This window comes from Lutra lutra, chromosome 10, assembly GCF_902655055.1.
Source record: "Lutra lutra chromosome 10, mLutLut1.2, whole genome shotgun sequence".
In the NCBI taxonomy this organism is placed as follows: Eukaryota; Metazoa; Chordata; class Mammalia; order Carnivora; family Mustelidae; genus Lutra; species Lutra lutra.
This window is the reverse complement of record NC_062287.1, coordinates 101,204,242-101,224,850: the sequence shown is the minus strand read 5'-3', so window position 1 is coordinate 101,224,850 and position 20,609 is coordinate 101,204,242. Positions and strand designations below refer to the sequence as shown.

Sequence of the window (20,609 nt, the reverse complement as noted above, 5' to 3'; positions counted from 1 at the left end):
GATTTACTTTTCATATCTAATTAGATTTTTGGTATTCTCCTAGCCTCATTATAATCTCACTCTGATTTTATTCCACAACAGGCAGAAACCAAGGAACTGTGTCCTCCCTAAGATGTAGGTTCAGAGTGAAAGCAGCTCAGCGGCTGCTTGTACCTTGGTGTCAGATAATTGCTCATAATTAGTTTGCATATCTTATCAGTGAGAAGTAGCTTAATTATCTCCCTCTGCAGAATCTTTGGAGAGAAAGTTCAGTGTCTGTTTTTTCTTTCTTTCTTTTTTTTCCTCCTTAAGAAAAGTACTATCTTTGAACTTGATTTCACCTTGGGGATGGAAACAGAAGAAGGAAAACTCCATACATATCTATCTATCTATATCTATATTTATCTATATCTATATATTACCTTTGTGTGTGTGCATGTGTGTGCAAATAGTTGTTTTTTTTTTTTTAAGCCTGGTTTTCTTGTTTTGTAGAGAAGTGTTTAGAGTGGCATAAGGGAGTTATATCCTTAAATACAACATGCGAGCTGTGGTATAAGTTAAATTCTATCTAATTCACATATTTTTTCCTTTGGACTCCCTTCCCCCATGCCCAAGCATGGTGAGGTCTATGGGAGGCGTATCCTCATGCTTACTTTCCAGTATATACAATAATTATAAAATTAACTTAATTAAAAAATAATTAAATAAATAAATATAAAATGATAAAATACAATCATTATGTGTGAAAAAAGATTCTCAAGTGGAGCAAATGTTGCTAACAGCATCATTCAAAATAGGGTGGGGAGGATCTTGAGGAAGCAGGACCAATGCACTTATTTTGCTTCAATTTTCTGAACACTATAGACTTGTGAATTTTGTCAGTTGCAACCTGTCAGCTGCACCTCGACCACCTCCTGGAGCTCATCCTTCTACTTTGAACTGAAACCGAGATAATATAGCATCTGTTAGCTAAATGGCCACTCCTGTCTTAGACAGGCAGTGCAACTCTGTCAGCACTCATCTTAATTCCTTCAAAACAAGTTATATAACCTTGTGGTTTTTGCCTTTCCAAGCCTGCACTCCCCGCTTGCAATTCACTTTTAATTTTTGGCCTCTCTCTGTTTCCTGTATTGCAATCCCCAAGACCCCAAATAAATGCTTTTGGTTGTTTACAGCCTCTTCTTCTTGGTCAACACATGTTAATAGGACATTACATATGCATCTCTCCCTCTCTCTCTCTCTCTCTCTATAGCTTGAGCAAAATGAGTGGCCAGGTGAGTTATTTTCCAGCCACTTTGCCGAGCATCACCAGTTCTCTGGCTGATTCCAGGCCCTGCAATAACAAATTCTCAGGTGCTCATTATCTGGTTGATTACTTTAATTTCCCATTACACCGATAGGGGCTGAATTAATGAGGTAAACAAGCCGGTAGATTTATATAAAATATTGCAAACATTATGCAAGGGAATCTTCAAAGATTTTCCTTTGCACTTGAGTGCATAACAGAGCTGTCCAAGGTAGGAGTTTGGAGAGGCAGAGCCGTTTCAGTCCCCCTGCACATGTGTGTGTGTGTGTGTGTGTCTGTGTGTGTGTCTGTGTCATATTTCTTGCTTACCTGGTGTGTGAGCAAACAGTGTTTGGTGCAGGTGCTGGATCAAGGATCAGGGAATTTTACATGATGCAGTAACTCATTTCAGGGTAAGAGACTGGAACCACACCTCTGTCTAAACCTCCTTTCTCAGCATGAAGTAAACGGATTTCTGATAAGCCAGAGCAACACTGAGAGAGCAAGCCAAATGAACCCAAGGTATGACTGCATTCGATTATAAAAAGCTGGAGGCAGGAAATGTGTCTTTGCTCAAATTTGCACCCTGCAGCGGCTTAAGTGGGCAATCAACTGATGGTACTTTTCAGCATCCATAATAACAATGCCTAAGTTTACAAAGCACTTTGAAATGCATCAATCTCTTTCATATTTACTTTCCTTATGTAATACAAATGCCCATAGTTCAGAGTTGGGTATATTGTCCTTATTTTACAGATAAGGAAACAGACTCAGAGAAGTTTAGGCATTGTCCAAGTCACAGAGCAGATAATGGTTAATGGCTCTGAGCACTGGTGGCAGTTCTTTTGTCTCTAAATTGACTCTCCTTCCTATGCTTCAGCTGCTCTCATTTATTGTAACAGTTGAAAGAAAAAGGACTGACTGACTGAATGAATGAATGATGGCCTGGGTAGTGTGCAAAGCCTCAGGATTGGAGAAGCTAGCCTGGTAGAGAAGACCTAGATCAAAGATCCATCAAATCCCTTTGAGAAGTCCAGACTGTGAGGCTTGATTGGAAAAGACAAATGTAACGGGGGTTGTGTGTGTGTGTGGGAAGATCCATTTACATTGCATTCAGATGTACAAATAATGTGTATTTGAACATTTTTTTCTGTAGCCGATTTCATCTTAAGGGCCCACAGGCTGCTAAGTAGCAGGGACCACTACACTTGAGATCAATCTATGAGACACAATTGAACAGATCTCTTAAGGTCCTGTCTTTCAGATGCCTCATCTCTCTGCTTCTCTCCAGGTTGGCCTCCTGAGGTATGAGGAAGGGGATTCAGGAGACCGTATGGTGAACAAAATGGGAAGAATCTCTTATAATCAAGTGTGGGAATTTGTCCTCTGGCATCCTGGTCTCTATGGTAGATTTCTTGCCAACCTCCCTGTTTCTCATCATCCAGTGGCGATGATGGAATGGGTTATAAGAAGAGGTGCATAGGGTCTGGGAAGGTTCTGGGATACCTATTGATTCAGTGCATAGATGGTGTCTGTGTCCCTAAGTGTCAAAGCAAACTAGACCTCTGACTGTACCTGTCAGGCCTAAGAGAGCACCCTCTACCCACCATCCTACCAGATCACATCTCTTTCCAAACTTATTTGGGTCAAGTGTACAGAGTTGAAGGGGAGGAGAAGCGGTGAAAATTCTGGTTTGTCAGGGGATCTTGGGAGGTAAGCAGTTCTTATAGGAGGATTTGACTAGCATCCTAAGGAAGCCTCAAGGGCCACGGAACTCAAACTTTCATAAAAAGGACTGTAAAACCTCAGCGCCCATCACCCAACTTCTCAGTGTGTGCCTACATAAGTGAGATGGTCTCAGTATAGGTGACTGAGCCAGCCATGAGCTATCCAGCCATTTAGATCCTTGATAGTGGCTCGATATTGGCTGGGAAGAAACATCTAGTTTTGACCCAGATTTATGAATCTCAAAGCTCTTGGCCTACCCTCGGGAAAATTATTGCAAATTCAGAGGTGGAGTGAATGCGCTATGAGAAATTAGAGCAATTAAAATATAAATGAACATTTACTCAGTATCAATGACATGCCAAACACCATTCTAGGTAGTAGGGAAAAAGCAAGGGAATGGGAGTTGGGGGGTTAGGAGGAGAAAAAAACAGAAAAAAATGTACACCTTCATGAAGCTTATATTCAAGAATGGGTGTCAGATAACAAGTAAAATAATTAAGCAAAATATATAGTACCTTAACTGGTGATGATTGTTTCAGACAAAAGCAAGAGAAGAGAAGAGAAGAGAAGAGAGGGAGTATCTTGGGGCAAATACACTCAAAGTTGATCTGGTCAGGAAACATCTCATGAATAACTGAAATTTGAACCCAAAATTGAAGGAGGTGAAGAAGTGAGCCACATGGATATGTGGAAGAAGAGACTTCCAGGTGGAAGGTAGACTGTTTCTAGTATGAGTTGAAAGAACAGGTAGGAGGCCAGTGGGGCTGGAAGGTGATGAGTCAGCAGAAAATAAATTTCAAATGAGGTAAGTGAAATAAAGGACCATGGTCATGGAAAGGGCTTTTGGTTGTATTCCAGGTGAGATGGGAAAAAACACTGATATCTTGAGCAGAGGACTGACCTGGCCCGACCTCTTTTCTTAAAGGATCATTTAGCAGCTGTGCTGATACTCCATTTCATGACTCCGGGGGAAATGTGGAAGCACAAAAACCAGGTAGGAGAGTGTCTCAATAATTCCAGTGAAAGAATTACCAGTAGGTGGATCAGAGTGGTAGCAAGGGAGGGAGTAGGAAATAATTGGATATAGAAATATTTTGTAATAGACCCAATAGTGTTGGTGAATGGATTGGAGGTGGGGTAGAAGAGGAGGAAGAAAATCAGGATGACTTCAAAATTTTTGGCTGAAGCATCTAGAAAAATGGAAATAACATTAACATGGGGGAAGGCTGTGGGTGGATCGGGTTAAGAGGAGAAGATCAGGAGTTTCATTTTTGAATGTATTAATTTTGAGGTGCCCATAAAACATCCAAGAGTATTTGTCGAGTAGATGTTTGGAGTCTGTGCTTGGGGAGAGGTTTCAATGGGACATATAAATTCAGGAGGCATTGGCATATGACAATGAAACCAGATAAGACCATCAAAGAAGTGAGTGTAGACAGAAGCCAGAACTTAATAACATAGAAGAGCAGAGCAAACCCAGCCTAACAACAAAGCCTGCATAATTCCCCAGAGAGGATGAGTTAGGTAGTCTTTACTGGCTATAAACCCAGAAGCTTGTTTTTCTGGGTATCTTAGTGTGCCAAAGTGTTTTCTTTTCATATAGATAGAGTTTGTCTGTGTGGAACATTTATCCTGGTCCATAACCTTCTCCACAATGAACCTCTTCCACTTTTCAATTTAGGTAAACACACGCACACACACACACACACACAGGGGAGTCAGATGATACTCTTTCTTTTATCAAATTTACATTAAAGAAGGAAGGTTCTTAAAATTCTCCCACCAACCTTTACTTGATAGTGAACCTTGGGCAGGTTCACAGTAGCTTCACTATTTATAATTTAAGGCTGTGTACTTGCAAGTTCCCAACTTTCCTACCTGAAGTATTTTTCTACCTGGAGGCATTTATTTCCTGTGTTGTTGCTCGAGTGATGAATAAACCACCTTTTCAGTCTTCACTACTTTTGTCTCTCACTTGATGAGTAAATTTTTTTTTTTTTCACGGAGACACTTCTGTTGAGTTCTGCCTCTGTGTGGAGACTATGTGGAGATGTATGCTATCACTAAATCTGATATTCCACTTTTCCATTCAAGCAGCCCTGTCTTCAGCCTGAAAACCACTACTTTCTCAGACTTCCCATCTCTAACCCTAGAAGCTAGCTTTCCTGCGAGGGCCATTTTAAAAAAAAACTACACCCACCTCCATCAAAAAAGAGTTCATCCCTTTAAGTGAGTTACCATAGTCACAACGAAGATAAAACAACAAAGCTTCATAAATTATGGGCAGATGGCTAGGCTTACTCACTACCTAAGTGATTCTGTTTATGTAGACAATGTGATAAAAATTTGTGATATGAGAAAATGAAAAGTGGTTGCATATCAGTAAGGTGGGTAAGACTCCCTGAGGATTGCAATCCTCTTTGGAGATATGTGTTCCAAAGGCTGTAAAACTTAAGATTGACCTCATGTTAGTCATTCAGGGTCTATACTGGTACCAGGAGCCTGCCTCCCTGTTCGAACATTTCTTTTTGTTTTAACACATTTTTTCATGTGTTAATAGGTGTTCATTCATCTTTGGTGAATATCTCACTTTTATTCCTTTTTCCTTTTTTTTTTTTTTTAAACTTCCCCCCTAGATCTTCAAAGGAAGGAACTGTTTTTTTTAAAGATTTTGTTTATTTATTTGACAGACAGAGATCACAAGTAGGCAGAGAGGCAGGCAGAGAGAGAGGGGGGAAACATTGGTTTTAGTGGATCTGGGTCCATTGACAGCCCTTAGGAGAAGGCATTGCAAAAAAACTTCACAGAGACATTTCTGGACTTGTGAATGTTTTCACTGTCTGCTTTATGTTTTGTTTTTGTTTTTATTTATTTATTTATTTTTGTTGTTTTTGCTTTTTAAAGTAGGATCCATGCCCAATGTGAAGCTTAAACTCATGACCCTGGGATTAAGAGTCAGATGTTCTACTGACTGAATCAGCCAGGTGCCCCTGCTTTATGTTCTAACCTTGACTCAAACTCCTTTCCTTTTCAACCATTATCAGGTTCACCATGCAAATTCCTGCAATCTGAGTGGGAAGAGATTTATACCAGTGGCTCCAAAGTTTTAAGTTGACCAACCCTGCCACGAAAGCCAAGGCCGAGAATTTTTACCCTTAACCTGATTAACTTTTATTGCAGAAGATCAAAAAGGTTTTACTTGTGGCAGGGAGAAAGCAGTGATTCTCTTTTGTGCTTGAGAGCAGTATAATTTTTGATGTTGGAGAGAGGACCCACTACCTCCAGCAACAGAGCTGGAAGTGGTCAGGCATGAGTTAGATGTACTAGTTTGATGTATTTAATGGCAACTAAATATGACCCAGAAGGAAGAGCAGCAGGTGCCAGTCAATTACAACCTGTAGCCAACAGAATTTCAGGCATCTTCTGGCCTCAAAAAGGACTGAAGGAAAATATTGAATAGGGAGAATGGAGGGATGAGAAGTAAGAATGGAGCCAAAAGATGTTTTTCCTACCATTGTGTTAGCACTTCACCTTAATTGTCCTCTTCTGGTTTGAGGAAGAGCAGGTTCTATGTGTAAATGCAGAATTAATAACAACTGACCTGTTGAATCTTATGCTTATTTCCAGGGATGACTGGAGCCAAGGTGCAGACTCTTGCCAAATCACAATGAAATTAACTAACTTGGGATAAATATTCCCGTGCTGGGGTCTAAGAGAGATGTGGTAGGCAATCTCTACAGGTTTACTAGCTTTGCTCTTAAAAAACAGGTAGATGGTTTTGCGCTTAGTTTCTGTTGTGTTCTCTTGGTTTCTCCTATTGCTCCTGGTCATGTAGCCTATTTTCCTGCTAGGCAAGCAGAGGGCTATAAGCCCACTCCATTGGAGAAGACTGTGGCTCTCCTGAGCCCAAGGTCTCCTGCATGTATCTCGGTACTTCATGATTCAGATACAAAAGTATGTAAGTGTGATTTCCAGTATGATGGAGGAAACACACTGCAATCTGCATCTGAAGTCCTGGACCTCTTTGATGTTTGCCTGTGCTTTCGTTTTCCTGCTTACTGGAGTATCATGAGTCATTTCAATTACCCAGCCATGCATAATTGATGATTTATGTTGGCTTTGTATTCACTCTGGTAATGATTCAGTAAAAAGTCTACGTGTATTTGCAACTCATGTCTAGAGTAAATGTTAGGCTTAGCTGGACAAGGTCACAGTGGTAATTGGTAGTCAGCCTTTGAGGTACCCAAACTCTTGATTTTTCTCCTCTCCTCTCCTCATCTCGTCACACTGTTTCCCCACCCCTCAATCCCTCTTAGATATAGAGTGCCTTCATATTTTTCTTTAACACTTTCCCATCAAAACCTTCTGTGGATTGCTCCAGGAAGCCTTCATAACGCTCCCCTACCCCACCCCCCTTAAATAAAATTAGTTCTCAGTCCTCTGTAGCATCAAGAACATGTTTTCACAGAACTGCTATGACATGTCACATCTTATTAGGTCCCCCTTCCCCCTGATAGACTGTGAAATCTGTGAAGACAGCAATCTTGCCTTATTCATTTGCATGAATTCCACCAAATCTTAGCACAGTCTCTTACAGGAGCAGGTACTCATTAAACGCATGATCAAAGACAGCAATGAATCAACAAATAGCTCTTTAGAGAGAAAGGAATTCTTTCACTTTGAAGAGTTATTGAGGGCTGACTGACCCATGACGAATCTCCCAGATGCATTTGCATTCCCAATGTAACAAGTAGATGAAACCGTAAGCTAAAGTAATGCTATTTTAATCAGGGCATGTCAGACATTGCCAGACTATAGGTGAGTCAAGTGATCAGGTGTTTGCAAATATTCATAAATGGGGCACTGGGGACTTTCATGGAAACTTAAAATGATATCATGTAGATTACTGTGACCATGAAACAACTTTGGAAACTGGGAAGGTCAGTGAACACTAACTTGTTTAAGCTGGGGTCAATTTACCCCAAATAAAACCTCAATTTCATTTTTATTGAGGTCATTCTTAGTATGGCACCAGTGTCCCCTGTGGTCAGTTTGCTGTCACCCAATAGTTATATGACTGTGAGCCATGTTGCTTGTGTGAGACCTTTGTTTCCTTATTTGTAAAATAAGAAGCTGGATTCTATGATCTCTAGAATGCCCTTCAAGTAAATATTTCATATAAGCATGAATAAATCAATCATCCAAATATACTTGACTATGAAGGACAGTGCTTTATGTGAAATTACTGAGATCAATCACCTTTCACTCTTTTGGCAAAGGGAAGGGAGGAGCTGTGGCACAGAGGATTCATAAGTCACCTTTGAATTGGAAAATAGATGTTTGATTATAACAGATTTTCAGTTGTCAATTTATTTTGTGCGAAACAATGTTACATCAGATTTGCTCCTCTTTGGGATACACTGCAGCAACTGACCTTAGTATTTTTTTCTGATATCATCCAATTGTCTCACTGCCCATTTGGCTGAGGCAGAGGCTACCATGGCATGTTAACAACCATCATCATTAAGTCTATGAAGTAGTCAAGTGACCATTTATTTCTATCTCTGTGGTGTTAAAAACAGGAGCATATATGTAAGTAAGTTGAATATTCATCAAAGAAGATTTGCTGATGCCTGAAAGTTAAGTCCATTCACTTGAAGTGTCATGAGAGGAAGCTAAGAGCTTGCCCATAGATCTCACTAAAATGAGATCTTTGCTTTGGACACTTCTGGTCTAGGATCTAGTTAGATTTTCAAATACAGACTCTTGGTCTGAAGTGTCATTGGGTTGATGAGTTCTAACTTGTGCCAAAGAATATCCCAAGAGCGTGATACCTAAAAGCCCCCAAAAGCTCACAAGAGAATGGTAGATAAAAGTAGAGTATCAGTTTATGATTTTATTATTAGGTATTAATTTCCATAGACAGTGAAACTCACATGGGCCTCATTCAGGCTCTCTAGAGAATATCTACATATTGGTGTGTGGGATGCCATGTACTAGTTTGAAGCTGCTTGGTGGGTATGGAAATGGGTACAGAATTTGAATATTTAGTGGCATCTGGCTCTGCTGCCATAAGCATGATACACCATAAGATTCCTTACCCCATGTAATACATTTGAATATGGACTTTCCCACTTAAACTTTTTTTTTTTTTATGATTTTATTTATTTACTTGACAGAGAGAGAGCATGAGCAGGGTGGGGGCAGAGGCAGAGGGAGAAGCAGGATCTCCTCTGAGCGGGGAGCCGTACGCCTGGCTCAATACCAGGACCCCGAGATCATGGAGATGCTTTATTGACTGAGCCACCCAAGTGCCCCTAGGCTTTGCTTTTAGAGCTCCCCTCCTTCTTCCCTCCCTCCCTTCTCTCCTTCCCTTGCCCCCTTCCTCCCTCCCTTCCCTTCCCTTTGCCCTTTCCTTCCCCCCATATCTTCCTTCCTTCCTTCCCTTGTGGTTGCATTACTGGCAAACTCCTCTACCAATAGATTTATTCTGTCTTTAGATAAGGAATTAATTGAATCTTATTTCTGTTCAATGTCAGGACAGATCTTTCAAAAGTGACTTTGTATATTTTTGTTCTTAATTATTTTCCCCTCACTTAAACTTCTACCCTCAGAATGGGCAATCCTAATTTCCTTTTATTTCAAATATTTTATTTTTTAGAGGGGAGGGGTTGTGGAGGTAACAGTGAGGCATCTTAATGTTACTCCCATGAACTGCCTGTAAAATATAAGGTGACAGTTTCTACTCAGTAAACACTATAATGATTTAATGGGTAATCCTGAGATGCAGTGATGTTCCTCAAGTTCTTTTTAATTTTTAAAAAATATTTATTTATTTATTTATTTGAGGTGGGGGGAGAGAGGGAGGGGGGAGGTGGGAGAGGAGATAGGAAGGGCAGAGGGTGAGAGAGAGAGAGAATCCAAAGCAGACTCTCTGTTGAGTGCAGAGCCTGACTCCGACTGGATCCCCCGACGCTGAGATCATGATCTGAGCCCAAACCCAGAGTCAAATGCTTAACCAGCTGCACCACTGAGGTGCAGTTCTTGAAAGGCTGTTTTTGCCTCAGCAAATCAATTAATTAACAATAAGACTTTCAGGAGCAAACTGTTGTGGGATATTCTGTTCTGAATGGGTAGCAGAGTTCGTAAATGGGGATATCTGAAGCTTACACAGGCACAGGAGACATTGTGGTGGGAGCAGGATACTAATGGTTGAGTTTTGAATTTTCTGCCATGATTTCAAGTTGGGAGAGGAAAGGCATTCAAAGAGACTGGAAATCGGAACAACCAGCCTCTTTGTACGTGAATATACTGCCACCCATTGGTCTTTTCTTGTCACTGGCTAGGTTGAGAAGCCTGCTTCTGTGGATTCTTAATATGGCCGGGATCTAACTCATTCTAGTTATGACTCCTTGGGTTGAGAGCTTAGCAAACTTTTTAATAGGTGTGTGTGTGTGTGTTTCCCCTGCTGGGGTGGGAGTCAAGAAAGTCAGATTCTAGTGCCAACAATGACACTGACTTTCTCTGGGACCGTGGACAAGTTCTTACTGTTTTGGGTGGTGGTTTCCTCATTTGCAAAACAGTCAAAAAATTGATCATGATAACCAAATATTTTTTGAGCTTAGAAAATGAAATTTGTTAAATACTTTGGATATATTGGGACACCTGGGTGGCTCAGTTGGTTAAGCTGCTGCCTTTGGCTCATCTCTTCCTCTTAAGAATAATTTATTGCATTTGGGTCCCACCTAGATACCTAGAAAACCTCTTCATCTCAGATCTTCAATTTAATTATATCAGTGAAACCCATTAAACCAAATCAAGAAATGTTTACAGGTTCCAGGGATCAGGATCTGAACCCTTTGAGTTTCACATTGTGCTTATTTGGGTTTTATTTTCACTTCCTTTTCTAGTTTTTCTTGGGTAGAAGCTGAAGTCATTGATTGAAGACTTTTTATCTTGTTCTCTTTTGGTTGTGCTAGAAATTTCCCATAAGTGGAGCTTTGCGTTTTTCCTATTAATTTTGATATGTCATGTTTTCATTCTGTTAAAGATAATTTCTGTATTTATTTAATTTTTTTAACTTATAGGTTATTTGGAAGTGTTTTATTTATTTTTCAAATATTTGGGAATTTTCCAAAGATCTTTCTGTTACTGTTTTCTAATTCAATTACATTGAGGTCAGGAGAATATATTTTCTATGACTTGAATATTTTTAAATTTGAGACTTTTTATGATGGTATATCATGGTAAATATTCTTTTTCTTTATTAATTATTTTTATTAACATATAATGTATTATTTGCCCCAGGGATACAGGTCTGTGAATCATCAGGCTTACACATTTCACAGCACTCTCCATATCATACACCCTCCCCAATGTCCATAACCCAACCACCCTCTCCATACTCCCCTTCCCCCAGCAACCATGATTTGTTTTGTGAGATGAAAAGTCTCTTATGGTTTGTCTCCCTCCTGATCCCATCTTGTTTCTTTTTTCCTTCCCTACCCCCCAAACTCCCCACCCTGCCTCTCAAATTCCTCATATCAGAAAGATCATATGATAATTGCCTTTCTCTGATTGACTTACTTTGCTCAGCATAATACCTGTCTAGTTCCATCCATGTCATTGCAAATGACAAGATTTCATTTCTTTTGATGGCTGCACAGTGTTCCATTGTATAGATATACCACATCTTCTTTATCCATTCACCCGTTGATGGACATCTAGGTTCTTTCTATAGTTTGGCTATTGTGAACATTGGTGCTATAAACATTCGGGTGCACGTGCCCCTTTGGATCACTACATTTGTATCTTTAGAGAAAATACCCAGTAGTGCAATTGCTAGGTCATAGGGTAGGTTTATTTTCAACATTTTGAGGAACCTCCATGCTGTTTTCCAGAGTGACTGCACCAGCTTGCATTCCCATCATGGTAAATATTCTAAGTTACATTTAAAAATAATACGTATTCTTCTATTACTGATAAGAGTGTTCTAGAAGTGCTAAGTTTTGTTCATAATGCTATCTAAGCCTTCTATATCCTTACTGATATTTTGTTTACTTATTGTATCAATGACTAAGAAAATAATGTTGAAATCCCCTACTTTAATTGTAGACTCATTTGTTTTTCCTTACAGTTATATTGGTGTTTGCTTTATGTATTTTGAAGCTATATCATCAAGTGCAAAAATGTAGAGAGTTGTCAAATGTTCTTAATAAATTGACCCACTATCATTTTGAACTTATCTTCTTTATCTTGGTAATTTTGTTTGCTCTAACATATGTTTGGTCTGATGTAATAGAGCCACACCATCTACCCCTTTGTTAGTATTAGCAAATCTTATCTTTCTCCAGCCTTTCAATATTAAACTATTTGTGTGTCTGTATATTCAAAGTGGGTTTCTCAAGGGGGTATATTGTTGATCTTGCTTTAGTCACAATATCAGTCTTACCTTTTGGAGGTATTTAGATGTAGAGTGATTACTGATACGCTTGAGTTTAAATCTACCATCTTACTTTTTGTTTTCTTGTTGTTCCATCTGTTTTTTGTTTGTTTGTTTGTTTGTTTGTTTGGTCCCATCTGTTTTTGTTCATTTTTGTTTCATTTTCTCATTTCTTTGGATCAGTCTTTGGTTGAAAACTGTCCCAGGGAGTGTTTGTTTGTTTTTTTTTTTGTTTTTTTTGTTTTTTGTTTTTTTGCGGGTAGGGGACACTTCTAGCTTGCTGAGTAGTAGAAAATTAGTAGGAAGAGAAATCCTCAGAAAAAGAAATGCAGGTGGTGGTAGTGAAAGTTGGCTGGTAAGAGCAGGGTATAACAGAGTAACAGGAAAGCAGTGCACACACTACATTTTCTGAAGAGCCTAAAGTTCACCAAAGACATTATTTAAAAAAAAAGATTTATTTATTTATTTGAGAGAGAGAGAGAGACAGCGAGAGAGGGAATACAAGCAGGGGTAGAGGGGGAGGGAGAAGCAGTTTTCCTCTGAGCAGGGAGTCCTGATCCCAGGACTCTGGGATCATGACCTGAGCCAAAGGCAGAAGCTTAATGACCGAGCCACCCAGTCACCCCCAAAGATGTGATTTTTTAAAAATTTTTTATTTATTTTCAGCATAACAGTATTCATTGTTTTTGCACCACACCCTGTGCTCCATGCAATCCGTGCCCTCTCCAATACCCACCACCTGGTTCCCCCAACCTCCCACCCCCCACCCCTTCAAAACCCTCAGATTGTTTTTCAGATGTAATTTTAAGGCTGTTTCTTGCTGGCTAGTAATTGGAGAGGCAATCTCATGATGTGGTGGGGTGCCCAATGAGTAAGTCATTAAGGCTCATCTTAAATGACTGCTTCTAGATCAGGAGAAAATACAAATATGATTCAAGTAAATAGCTGGGAATATTAGGACAAGGTATTATATTATTTATCAAGGTAGCAGTATCAGCTTTATAACTTTACCTCTTGACTTTATCCCAGGGATTAAATGGTGGACACAAAAGGGATTATGTAGCGGTGAATTGAAGATGGTAGGATAAGGTGGGACATTAACAATCAGAAGCCATTTCAAGCTAGGACTATCTCTACCAACACTTGTATTATTCATGTTGAAATACATATACATTTTCTAAAGAAGTAAATTGTTTGCTTTATGGATGGTGGCTTACATGTTATATTTATTTATTGACAACTTTAGGAAGAAAGTGAGATTACAAGGTATAGAGATAAAGACATAGATAAAATAGTAGATTTGGATGTAATTTCTTAGATCATACATGCTATACATACTTTTCATATTCTTTTTTAAAGATTAATAAAAATATGAATGTCTTCTTATCTGTTTAAGTTTTCATCCCCACATAATTTCTAAGGTTCGTTATTTTCCACATATAAAGTATGGAAATATAAGTAAATGTAAATTTCCCATCCACTCCAGATTCCTCATCCAAAGATTTTGCCTGCATATAAAAGCATGCACATTTGTACATGTGTATGCACTTACAAATAATGTAAAGGAAAGCTTACCTATACACATCTCTACTCCTGGCTTATTTATTTATTTTACTGAATGAATCTGATATATACTGTTGTATAAATTTAAGATGTTAATTTGATACATTTATATATTGTAATATGTCCGTCATTGCATTGCATATTGTAATATGACTGTCATTATCATATTACATAATTATAGTATAGCGTTGTTATCTATATTCATTGTACTATGCATGGGTAAAATAGTAGTCCATTCATGTTGTTGCAAATGACAGGTTATTCTCCTTTCTTATGGCTGAATAATATTTCATTGTGTATATATGCCACATTTAAAAAAAAAGTAGCCAATCGATCATGAGCAGGGGCAGGGCCAAGGCAGAGAGAAAGAAAGAATCCTGGAACAGAATCCCCACTGAGCATAGAGGCTGATGCTGGGCTAGATCCCAGCATCATGACCTGAGTGGAAATCAAGAGTGGGCTGCTTCACTGAGCCACCCAGGTGCTCCTACACCACTTTTTTCTTATCTATTTATCTCTTAATGGGCATTTGAGTATATATATATGCTATTGTAAATAATGTTGCAATAAACATGGAAGTACAGATTCTCCTCAAAACTGTTTTCATTTCCTTCAGGTGTATACACAGAAGTGGAATTGCTGGATTCTATGGTAGATTCTATGGTAGACATGTTTTTAATTTGAGGGGGAGCCTCCATACTGTTTTATAGTGGTGGTACCAATTTACATTTCCATCAACAATGTAGAAAGGTTTCATTTTTTTCTACATCCTCATCAATACTTCTTGTCTCTTGTCTTCTTGATTATAGTCACTCTAACAGGTGTGAGGCGATATATTTTTGTGGTTTTGATTTTTATTTTCCTGACAATTAGTGATGTTGCACATCTTTCTGCTTTCCTGTTGGCCCCCATTTTGTTGTCCTCTCTGGAAATAGGTCTATTTAACTTTTCTGCCCATTTTTAAAAAATTTATTTATTTATTTATTTAAGCTTTTATTTTAATACCAGTATACTTAATATACAGTGTTGTATTAGTTTCTTTCAGGTGTACAATGTAGTGATTCAACATTCCGTATATTAGTGCTAATCAAGGTAAGTGTACACTTAATCCCCATCCCCACACACATCTCCCCTCTGGCAACCATCTGTTTGTTCTCTATAATTAAGAGTCTGTGTATTTTGGTTTGTCTTTTTCTCTTTTTTCCTTTTGTTCATTTGTTTTGTTTCTTAAGCCACACATATAAGTGAAATCATATGGTATCTGCCTTTCTGTGACTGACTTATTTCACTCATTTCATGCTCTCTAGGTCCATCCATGTTGTTGCAAATAGCATGTGGCCAAATAATATTCCATTGTATGTATATACACCACACCTTTATCAATTCATCTATCAATGGACACTTGGGCTGCTACATAGTTAGGTTAACAATGTTAATTCTTCTGATCCATGAGCATAGACTGTCTTTATATTTGTTTTTTCTTTGAGTTGTCTCAACAGTCCTGTGTTTTTCATTGTACACATCTTTCACTTCTTTGGTTAATTTTATCCCTAAGTATTTCATTGTTTTTGATGCTATTTTGAGAGGTGTATTTTTCTTTATTTCTTTTTCAGATGTTTCATCATCAGTGTAAAGGAATGCAATGGCAACTTTACTGAACTGTATATTAGTTCTTACAATTCTTTGATGGATTCCTATATTATAAAAACATTTAATCAGCAAAAAGTGGCAATTTTAGTTCTTCCTTTCCCATTTGGATGTCTTTTATTTCTTTGTCTTGTCTAATTCCTATAGCTAGGACTTGCAGTACTATGTTGAATAAGTTAGGTGAGAGTGAGAAAAGTTGTCTTGTTCCTGATCTTAGAAGGAAACTTTTCCATATTTCTTCACAGAGTATAATGTCAGCTGTGGGTTTGTCTTTTACGGTCTTCATTATGTTGATTATGTCCATTCTATACTCAATATGTTAAGAGTTTTTATTTTTCAGTGTATTCTTTAATTTTTAAAATTTATTTTCAGTGTAACAGTATTCATTGTTTTTGCACCACAACCAGTGCTCCATGCAATCCGTGCCCTCTCCAATACTCACCACCTGGTTCCCCCAACCTCCCAACCCCCGCCCCTTCAAAACCCTCAGATTGTTTTTCAGAGTCCATAGTCTCTCATGGTTCACCTCCCCTTCCAATTTCCCCCAACTGCCTTCTCCTCTCTAACTCCCCTTGTCCTCCATGTTATTTGTTAGGCTCCACAAATAAGTGAAACCATATGATAATTGACTCTCTCTGCTTGACTTATTTCACTCAGCATAATCTCTTCCAGTCCTGTCCATGTTGCTACAAAAGTTGGGTATTCATCCTTTCTAATGGAAACATCATACTCCAGAGTGTATATGGACCACATCTTCCTTATCCATTCATCCGTTGAAGGGCATCATGGTTCTTTCCACAGTTTGGCGACTGTGGCCAATACTGCGATAACCATTGGGGTACAGATGGCCCTTCTTTTCACTACATCTGTATCTTTGGGGTAAATACCCAGTAGTGCAATGGCAGGGTCATAGGGAGGTTCTATTTTTAATTTCTTGAGGAATCTCCACACTGTTCTCCGAAGTGGCTGCACCAACTTGCATTCCCACCAACAGTGTAAGAGGGTTCCTCTTTCTCCACATCCCCTCCAACACATGTTGTTTCCTGTCTTGCTAATTTTGGCCATTCTATCTGCTGTAAGGTGGTATCTCAATGTGGTTTTAATTTGAATCTCCCTGATGGCTAGTGATGATGAACATTTTTTCATGTGTCTGATAGCCATTTGTATGTCTTCATTGGAGAACTGTCTGTTCATATCTTCTGCCCATTTTTTGATATGATTGTCTGTTTTGTGTGTGTTGAGTTTCAGGGTTCTTTATAGATCCTGGATATCAACCTTTTGTCTGTACTGTCATTTGCAAATATCTTCTCCCATTCTGTGGGTTGCCTCTTTGTTTTCTTGACTGTTTCCTTGCTGTGCAGAAGCTTTTGATTTTGATGAAGTCCCAAAAGTTCATTTTGGCTTTTGTTTCCTTTGGCTTTGGAGACATATCTTGAAAGAAGTTTCTGTGTCTGATATTGAAGAGATTACTGCCTATATTCTCCTCTAGGATTCTGATGGATTCCTGTCTCACGTTGAGGTCTTTTATCCATTTTGAGTTTATCTTTGTGTACGGTGTAAGAGAATGGTCGAGTTTCATTCTCCTACATATAGCTGTCCAGTTTTCCCGGCACCATTTATTGAAGAGACTGCCTTTTTTCCACTGGATATTTTTTCCTGTTTTGTTGAAGATTATTTGCCCATAGAGTTGAGGGTCCATATCTGGGCTCTCTACTCTGTTCCATTGGTTTATGTGTCTGTTTTTATGCCAGTACCATGCTGTCTTGGTGATCACAGCTTTGTAGTAAAGCTTGAAATCAGGTAATGTGATGCTGCCAGTTTTAGTTTTGTTTTTCAACACTTCCTTAGCGATTTGGGGTCTCTTCTGATTCCATACAAATTTTAGGATTATTTGCTCCAGCTCTTTGAAAAATACCGGTGGAATTTGGATCGGAATGGCATTAAAAGTATATATTGCTTGAGGCAGTATAGACATTTTAACAATGTTTATTCTTCCAATCCAAGAGCATGGAATGGTCTTCCATCTTTTTGTGTCTTCTTCAATTTCTTTCATGTGTGTTCTGTAGTTCCTCGGGTACAGATCCTTTACCTCTTTGGTTAGGTTTATTCCCAAGTATCTTATGGTTCTTGGTGCTATAGTAAATGGAATCGATTCTCTAATTTCCCTTTCTGTATTTTCATTGTTAGTGTATAAGAAAGCCACTGATTTCTGCACATTGACTTTGTATCCTGCCACGTTGCTGAATTGTTGTATGAGTTCTAGTAGTTTGGGGGTGGAGTCTTTTGGGTTTTCCATATAAAGAATCATGTCATCTGCAAAGAGAGAGAGTTTGACTTCTTCATTGCCAATTTGGATACCTTTTATTTCTCTTTGTTGTCTGATTGCTGTTGCTAGGAATTCTAATACTATGTTGAACAAGAATGGTGAGAGTGGGCATCCTTGTCGTGTTCTTGATCTTAGTGGGAAGGCTGCAAGCTTTTTCCCATTGAGGATGATATTTGCTGTGGGTCTTTTGTAGATAGATTTGATGAAGTTCAGGAATGTTCCCTCTATCCCTATACTTTGAAGCATTTTAATCAGGAATGGATGCTGGATTTTGTCAAATGCTTTTTCTGCATCAATTGAGAGGACCATGTGGTTCTTCTCTCTTTTCTTATTAATTTGTTCTATCACATTGATTGATTTGTGAATGTTGAACCATCCTTGCAACCCAGCGATGAATCCCACCTGGTCATGGTGGATAATCTTTTTAATGTGCTGTTGGATCCTGTTTGCTAGGATCTTGTTGAGAATCTTAGCATCCATATTCATCAGTGATATTGGTCTGAAGTTCTCCTTTTTGGTAGGGTCTTTGCCTGGTTTGAGGATCAGGGTAATGCTGGCTTCATAGAAAGAGTCTGGAAGTTTTCCTTCTGCTTCAATTTTTTGAAACAGCTTCAGGAGAATAGGTGTTGTTTCTTCTTTGAAAGTTTGGTAGAGTTCCCCAGGGATTCCATCAGGTCCTGGGCTCTTGTTTTTTCGGAGGTTTTTGATCACTGTTTCAATCTCATTACTAGATATTGGTCTATTTACTAGATATAGGTTGTTGATTTCTTCCTGGTTCAATTTTGGGAGTTTATAGTTTTCCAGGAATGCATCCATTTCATCTAGGTTTCTTAGCTTATTGGCATATAACTGTTGATAATAACTTCTGATGATTGTTTCTACTTCCTTGGTGTTAGTTGTGATCTCTCCCTTTTCATTCACAATTTTATGAATTTGGGCTATCTCTCTTTTCTTTTGGATTAGTGTGGCCAATGGTTTATCGATTTTATTGATTCTTTCAAAAAACCAGCTTCTAGTTTCATTGATACGTTCTACTGTATCTCTGGTTTCTATCTCATTGATCTCAGCTCTAATCTTGATGATTTCCCTTCTTATGTGTGGAGTTGGTTTGATTTGTTGTTGATTCTCTGGTTCTTTAAGATGTAGAGACAGCTGGTGTATTCTGGATTTTTCAGTTTTTTTGAGGGAGGCTTGGATGGCTAAGTATTTCCCCCTTAGGACGGCCTTTGCTGTATCCCATAGGTTTTGGACCAAAGTGTCTTTATTCTCATTGGTTTCCATGAATTGATTCAGTTCTTCTTTGATCTCCTGGTTGATGCAAGCATCCTTAAGCAAGGTGGTCTTTAGCTTCCAGGTGTTTGAGTTCTTTCCGAAGTTTTCCTTGTGATTGAGCTCCAGTTTCAAAGCATTGTGATCTGAGAATGTGCAGGGAATAATCTCAGTCTTTTGGTATCGGTTGAGTCCTGATTTGTGACCCAGTATGTGGTCTATTCTGGAGAAGATTTCATGTGCACTTGAGAAGAATGAGTATTCTGTTGTTTTAGGGTGGAATGTTCTGTTTATATCTATGAGGCCCATCTGGTCCAATGTGTCATTCAATGCTCTTGTTTCTTTATTGATTTTCTGCTTCAATGATCTGTCTATTTCTGAGAGAGGCATGTTAAGATCTCCTACTATTAATATATTCATATCAATATGACTATCTTGATTAACAGTTTTCTTATATAATTGACTGCTCCCATATTGGGGGCGTAGATATTTACAATTGTTAGATCATCTTGGTGGATAGTTCCCTTTAAGAATTATGTAGTGTCCTTCTGTATCTCTGACTACAGTCTTTAGTTTAAAATCTAATTTATCTGATATGAGAATCACTACCCTGGCCTTCTTTTGAGGCCCATTGGCATGAAAGATGCTTCTCCATCCCTTCACTTTCACTCTGGGTGTATCTTTAGGTTCAAAATGGGTCTCTTGTAGACAACATATGGATGGGTCCTGTTGTTTTATCCAATCTGCAACCCTGTGCTGTTTTATGGGAGCATTTAGGTCATTCACATTGAGAGTGATTATTGATAGATACGTTTTTATTGACATCGTGTTACCTTTGAAGTCTTTCTTTCTGTAGATTGTCTCTATATTTCTGTTCAATGCAATTCTTAGGATTTTTCCTCTTTTATAGAACCCCCCTTAATATTTCCTGCAGTTTTGGCTTGGTGGTTGCATAGTCTTTTAAGCCTTGCCAGTCTTGGAAACTCTTTATCTCTCCATCCATTTTGAATGTCAGTCTTGCTGGATAAAGTATTCTTGGCTGCATGTTCTTCTCATTTAGTGCCCTGAATATATCTTGCCAGCCCTTTCTGGCTTGCCAAGTCTCTGTGGCCAGGTCTGACATTATTCTGATGGGCTTTCCTCTGTAGGTAAGGAGCCTCTTTGTCCTAGTGGCTTTCAAGAGATTATATCTACAATATGATTCCTCAGTTTGACTATCAGGTGCCTTGATGTTTTTCTGGAATCTATAATCTTGGATGGAGACCGTTTGGCCTCTAGTACATGAACGCTGGTTCCATTCACGAGATTGGGAAAATTTTCAGGAAGAACTTGTTCCACTATATCTTCTTGACTTCTTTCTTTCTCCTCCC

At 38.7% G+C, this 20,609-nt stretch overlaps 1 protein-coding gene across 7 annotated transcripts in view; it reads left to right on the top strand.

Moving 5' to 3' along the window:
• Positions 1–20,609, top strand: part of LOC125079097 (olfactory receptor 5G3-like) — a 62,131-nt gene that overhangs the window by 29,167 nt on the left and 12,355 nt on the right. For 2 of the 7 annotated variants that reach the window (XM_047692485.1, XM_047692481.1), the window contains exons 3-4: positions 3,918–3,986; positions 6,620–6,715. The exons of 3 other annotated variants lie outside the window; for them this stretch is intronic. The gene's annotated coding sequence lies outside the window, so the exon portion shown is untranslated. The remainder of the gene's footprint in view (positions 1–3,917; positions 3,987–6,619; positions 6,716–20,609) is intronic. 2 more of the 7 variants (XM_047692480.1, XM_047692479.1) reach the window with 1 other exon arrangement.